Source organism: Meriones unguiculatus, chromosome 8, assembly GCF_030254825.1.
Source record: "Meriones unguiculatus strain TT.TT164.6M chromosome 8, Bangor_MerUng_6.1, whole genome shotgun sequence".
Taxonomy (NCBI): Eukaryota; Metazoa; Chordata; class Mammalia; order Rodentia; family Muridae; genus Meriones; species Meriones unguiculatus.
The window spans coordinates 3,545,148-3,551,714 of record NC_083356.1 but is presented as its reverse complement, the minus strand read 5'-3'; positions in this window follow the sequence as shown (position 1 = coordinate 3,551,714).

Sequence of the window (6,567 nt, the reverse complement as noted above, 5' to 3'; positions counted from 1 at the left end):
TTTTGCCTTGTTTGTGTCTTAGTTTTTTTGTGTACTCAAAGAATGTTTAGATTATAGAGTTGGAGCCTTAAGTACCAGTTTTGTTTGTTGGTTGATTGGTTGGTTGGTTTTTTAAGACAGGGTTGCTCTGTGTAGCCTTGGCTGTCCTGGAACCCACTCTGTAGACCAGGCTGGTCTCCAGTTCAGAGTTTCACCTGCCTCTGCCTCCTCAGTGTTTTTGTTTTGTTTGTTTGAGAAGGGTCTCTTTATGTAGCCCTACCTGTCCTGGGACCCTCTGTATAGGCTAGCTTGAACTCACAGAGATCCTCCTGCCTCTGCCTCTACCTCCCAAGTGCTGGAATTGAAAGTGTTCGTCACCATGCCTGGCAGTATCTTTCCTATTTCTGTGAAGGCAACATGACCAAGGCAACAGAAGAGTTTATTTAGGCTCACCATTTCAGGGAGTGAGTCCATGACCATCATGGTGGGAGCATGGCAGTGGGCCGGCAGGCATGGCACTGGGGAAGGTGAGAACTCACATCTGATCAGCAGGCACAAGGCAAAGAGCTGCCTGGGAATTTTCAAACCTCAGCCCACCCACAGGGACACACCTCCTCTGACAAAGCCCCAGCCCCAATCCTTCCCAAATACTCCCATCAGTTGGGAATCAAATACATCGATGAACCTAGCGGGGGCCATTCTCATTCAAACCACTATATCTGGCTTGCTGGACTGGAGTTTTCATCACCCATGAGACCGGAGGCCCAGTTTTGGCAGCAGTATCAGGCCTTAAGATCCTGGAGAAAAGCTGTTGCAGCATTTGTTTATTTGCTTAATTCTCTCGGTGAAGGGACAGCAGAGCCTCCTTGTGCATATAAATAAACATGCACCCCACTACTGAAATACACCTCCAGCCTCTGGCCTAGCATTTCTGCAGATCTCTTGGAAAAAAAAAGTTCCCTGGGCAAGTGACCGTTTCTAGCCAATTACTGTGTCTAAGGAATGGGATGCTCGGGCCAGCTCAGCCAGTTGCGAACCTGTGGGTCAGGGAAGACAGGCCCCTGCATCAGAGTGGAAGCAGCAGCTCACAGAAGGGTTGTTGGCTGGCTGTGGTAAAGCTGCTCGCCTGAAGCCAGCGGCAGAAGGCTAGACCCTAACCCTGCTACTCAGCAGAGTCTGCACGTGCAGTAGCTCTTACAGATGGAAAGAGGATTCAAAAGAAAACTTCTCAAGGTGAGATGGCTCAGGGGAGCCTGCTGTTGAGTCTGATGGTCCGAGTTTGATCCTGGAGACCCGCATGGTGGGTGGAGAGAAACTTCCTGAGACTTCTGGTTGCTGCACTCCAGCCCCCACCAAACAAGGTTAAAAACAAGTGCATTCAAGTAGAGCCTCACCGAAAGGACAGATTCCTGCCGCCATTCCGTTTAGAGCTCTGTTTACCATAAACCATATGTTTACTTCTCTTTACTTAGTTTTTTGAGGGAGGGCCTCGTGTAGTTATGTAGGCCGGGCTGGCCTTGACCTTGCAGTGACCTTCGGCCTGTTTCTCAGGTGTGGAGATTACAGTTACATCTCTATACCTGCCATATATTTTATGAGTTTCTACTTTTCAAAACCACACCCAACAATCCAAAGAAAGAATTGAGAAGCAGGGTGCAGTGGTGCACGCCTATAATCCCAGCACTGAGGGAGGCAGAGGCAGGCAGATCTCTGAGTTCAAGGCCAGCCTGGCCTACACAGAGAAACCCTGTCTCAAAAAACAAACAAAAAATGAACTGAGGATTTGCTCTGGCAGAGGACCCAGGTTTAGTTCTGAGTACCCATGTGGTCCACTAACATATGACTCCCTCTTCTGGCCATCATGGGCACTGCATGCACATGGCACAGATACACATGCAGGTGAAACGCCCATACACATAAAAATAAATATTTAAAAATAATTTAATTAGCTAGGTGGTGGTGGAGCACTGGGGAGGCAGAAGCAGGTAGATCTCTAAGTTAGAGGCAAGCCTGGTCTAAGAGTGAGTTCTAGGATAGCCAGGGCTTCACACAGATAAACCCTGTCTTGAAAAGCAAAAAGTATAAATAAAAAGTACAACTTTTTATTTTTAAAGGTTTCTTTTTATCTTATGTCTGCTTGGGTTATGGGTTTATTCATTTCAGTGCCCAACCCATCAGGGAGAGGCAGGTAAAACCAGTTAGAGAGCAAATATATTAGACTGTCCTAGACCAAGGTACAATTTGTTTGTGTCTAAATAGCGACACTTGCTTGGTTTGGTGACACCTGACTTTAATTCCAGCACTGAAGGAGGCAGAACGGGGATCTCTTGATTGTTCCAGGCCAGCCAGGCTTCAGGCTGTGACCCTGTCCAGCTCTAACAGTAGTAACAAGATCACCTGGGCTGACCAGGCTGAAGGAGGGCTGTCTACTAGAAGAAGCAGAAAATAGTTCATGGTTTAAACACCAACCAGCCTTGCTCTTCAGAATGGCCATCTCAAAGGATCTAGGCTTTCAATATGTATTCTTTAACATACAAAGATCCAGATGACTGGTATGTTTCTGTCTCAGAGTAAAAGGTGTGATAATAATGTAGAAAAGACCACATAATATAGAGAAGCTGGACTGTACCACAGATATTTAAACTAAGCTTATAAACTATGCCAAGTGCCAGCAAGATGGCTCAGTGGTAAAAGTGCTCATGGCCACCAAGCCTAATACCGAGTTTGAGTCCTGGGTCTCACATGGTGAAAGGAGAGCTGGCTCCCACAGACCGATCTCTGACCACCACATGTGTTCTATGACATGCACACACATACACAAAAATAAACTGCTTTTTAGAAAACAGTATCCCAGCCAGGCGTGGTGGCACATGCCTGTGATCCCAGCACTAAGGAGGCAGAGGAGGTGGATCTATGAGAGTTTGAGGCCAGCCTGGTCTACACAGAGTTCCAGGACAGCCAAGACTTTGTCACAGAAAAACCCTGTCTTGAAAAGACAAAAAGAGGGGCTGGAGAGATGGCTCAGTGGTTAAGAGCACTGTCTGCTCTTCCAAAGGACCTGGGTTCAATTCCCAGCACCCACATGGCAGTTCACAACTGTCTGTACCACCAATTCCAAGGAATCTGACACCTTCACACTAATACACATAAAATAAAAAAAAAAAACACAAAAAGAACATTAAGAGCCTGGTGTGCTGGTGCACACCTTTATTCCCAGCACTCAGAAGGCAGAGGCAGGTGGATCTCTGAGTTCAAGGCCAGCCTGATCTACATATAACTTCCAGTGCTACATAGAGAGGACCTGTCTCAAAAAAAAAAACCCAAAAAAACTGAAAATACATGTCAAAAATAAAGACCCAGCAGGTGGAATATTAATATACTTCTCTTGATTAGCACAAAACATCCTATTTTCTGTATTACTTTTCTCAAGATTTAAAGTATAGGTGAGTTAAAAATATTTCTGATTGCCGATCATGGTGTGAAAGCCTTTAATCCCAGCACTTGAAGCAGAGGTAGGAAGACCTTGAACTCTGAAGCCAGTGTCATCTACATAGAGCGTTCCAAGGCAGCCAGGACTGTTCTGGGTTCAGGAATAGCTATACACTGACCACTTGAACACCAGACTCGGATTGTTGGAAGTTTATTGAATGCTGAACAAAGACTGACCAGTCAGGGACACAGTCTGGGCTATGGACCAGACTCTGATGCTGGTCTGTTTCTAAGGTATGCTTTTTTTTTTTGGGGGGGGGGGGGGCTGTAACCAGGTAACAGACAACCAGGTGGGAAGCAAGGGAAGAGCTGAATTTTATCACTTTGACCAGCTAAACAAAGCATTTCCAAGTACATTGTATAAAGGTACCTAGATAAAGCATTTTAAGCTGATTGGCTAGGATGTAAGCTTGGGCACTTTCCAGTTCCCCATCATTTTGGGAGAAGGGAACATAGGGTATTGTGGTTTTGTTTAAGTAAAACACATACATACATACATACATACACACACACACACACACACACAGTTAATTCAAGCAGAACACTCAGCAAGTATTGAATTGTAAGTAAAATACTGTTCAAGTTAATTTCACCCTATGATCAAAATGGAGATTTAAAAACAAAATGGTTTCTGTCATGCGAAAGCAGATGTTAACAGGAGCTACTATTATGCTAAGTAGGTCTCAATGGAGGGGCTACAGAGTTTAAGGAGGTTACAACAGGACTACATAGTGAGACCCAAACTTTTTATTCCCTAATAAAAATTACAAACTCACTGGGTACAATGGAGCTCTAATAGCAAAACGTAGGATGCAAAAGCTAGGCTCTGAGTTTGAGGCCAGTGTGGTCTATAATGGGAGTTTCAGGCTAGCCAGGGCCACATATTGAAACCCTGTCTCAAAAAAATAAAGCCAGGCGAGGTGGCATACCTGTAGTGTGTGTGTGTGTACATCCTCCCAGCACTTGGGAGGAAGAGGCAGGTGGATATCTAAGTTCGCGGCCAGGGCTACAGAGAAACCCTGTCTCAAGAAACCAAAAAGAAATATATATATATACATATATATATATGTATATATATATGTATGTAATAAAAATCAGGGGCTGAAGAGATGGCTCAGCAGTTTAAAGCACTGACTGCTCTTCTAGAGGACCTGCGTTCCTAGCACATGGCCACTTAGCCATCTCCAGCATCCTAAATTAAGTTTAAAATAAAGAAACAGAAATAGACTCAAGTAGAGGAGAAAAGGAACAGAGTTATGCTTAGAAATAATGTAGGAGTGTTAAAGATACAAGTTCTGGCTTAATGCAGACTGAAATATACTGAGATAAGCATCCAGAAATAGCTGAGTTTCCAAGAAAGAGACAGACAATATGACTTAACATGGCTTCTTGGGGAGGATGAGGCAAAGTACCTTAAGGACTTTGATTTCAATATACAGTGGGGCTGGAGATGGCAGTTAAGAACATGGTTGCTTTTCTAGAGAAGCTGAGTTCACCCACATGGCAACTAACAACCATAATTCAAGGAACCTGATGCCCTCTTCTGGTCTCCCATCATGCACATAAGTACACAGACACAAATACAGGCAAAACACCCATACAATAAAATAAAAACAAATGAAGCCACCAGCACTCAAGAGGCAGGAGCAGGCAGAACTCTGAGTTCGAGGCCAGCCTGGTCTCTAGAGCAAATTCTAGGACAGCCAGAGCTACACACAGAAACCCTGTCTTGAAAAACCAAAAATAATAAAATCTTAAAAAACAAAACAAAAAGCTCATAAGGAGGAAGCTGATTTAGAGACCTCAACCCCCAGTTAAAGTAGAGACCCCAAAAGAACAATAGTCCCGGTGATAGAGGGAGATTTAAAACAGCAAAGAAAAAAGCAAAGAAGTTTGAATGTCTGGGCTGTGGAACCAGATGCTGGAGAATTCTAAAGCCTCCCCCTACCACATGTGAATTTTGAGAACCCACAGGTGTGTTTTCCAGTGTAGTCTGGCTTGTTTTCTTCATCTGCAGCCAAGTTGTACTGAGCCTGTTGGGTGGTGCGCGCCTTTAATCCCAGCACTCGGGACGCAGAGGCAGGCCAATCTCCTAAATTTAAGACCTGTCTGGTCTACAGAGGGAGTTCCAGGACAGCCAGGGCTACACAGAGAAACCCTGTCTCAGAAAACCAAAAACTAGTAAGAAGCTGCACTGAGGTGGTTTCATGGCTGGAGGGATGGCTCAGCAGGTAAGAGCACTGGCTGCTTTCCCAGAGGACCTGGGTTTGATGCTCAGCACCTGCATGGAGCCTCATAACTGTCTGCAGCTCCAGTTCCAGGGGATCTGACACCAGGCACACATCTGTTACACAGACATGCATGCAGGCAAAACACCACACATGAAAAACACAAAAGAAACTCATCTCAGATTGTCTGCCTGGACCTTCTCAGGGAAACGTGCATGACGCTGCACACAACATTGAGGGTTCACCACCACCAAGCTCCAGATGGCACAGAGGTGAAGGTGCTGGCTACTCACACCTGGTGAGCGAGCTCAATCCCCAGGATCCACGTAGAAGTGGGAGATGAGAAACAGCTCTAGCACATTGGCCTTGGATATCTGTGCATCAGGCACATGACTGCACACATACAAATATACAGTAATGAAAAAGCAAAATAAACACAAGCATCGAGTGTCTTCTACAGAGCAGAATGGAAACCCCCAAGTTATCTGTTGAGGTGGCTCAGCAGGAAGGCCTCACACCAGGGTGGAAGGAGCACACTCCTTCCTACAAGTTGTCCTCTGACCTCCACCCAAGTGCCTTCACTCACTTGTACATAATAATAAACAAGTAAACAGCTTTAAAAAGCCAGGGAAAGGGAAAGGGGTGGAGCCAGGGAGCAAAGGCAATTCTAACGGGCTCCTGTTTTAGTCCATTTCACTTGGCTGTGCTGTTTGGAGCTGTCATGGGAGGGATGTGGGGCACAGCAGAGATTCTCTCACTGAGGTGGCCAGAAAGCAAGAATGAAGGGGTCAGACCTTCAAAGGCGCACCCAGTTCAGTCCTGCTCTCCTCACACACATGCTCGGGCCAAATTAAAAATACAGTTAAGAAAT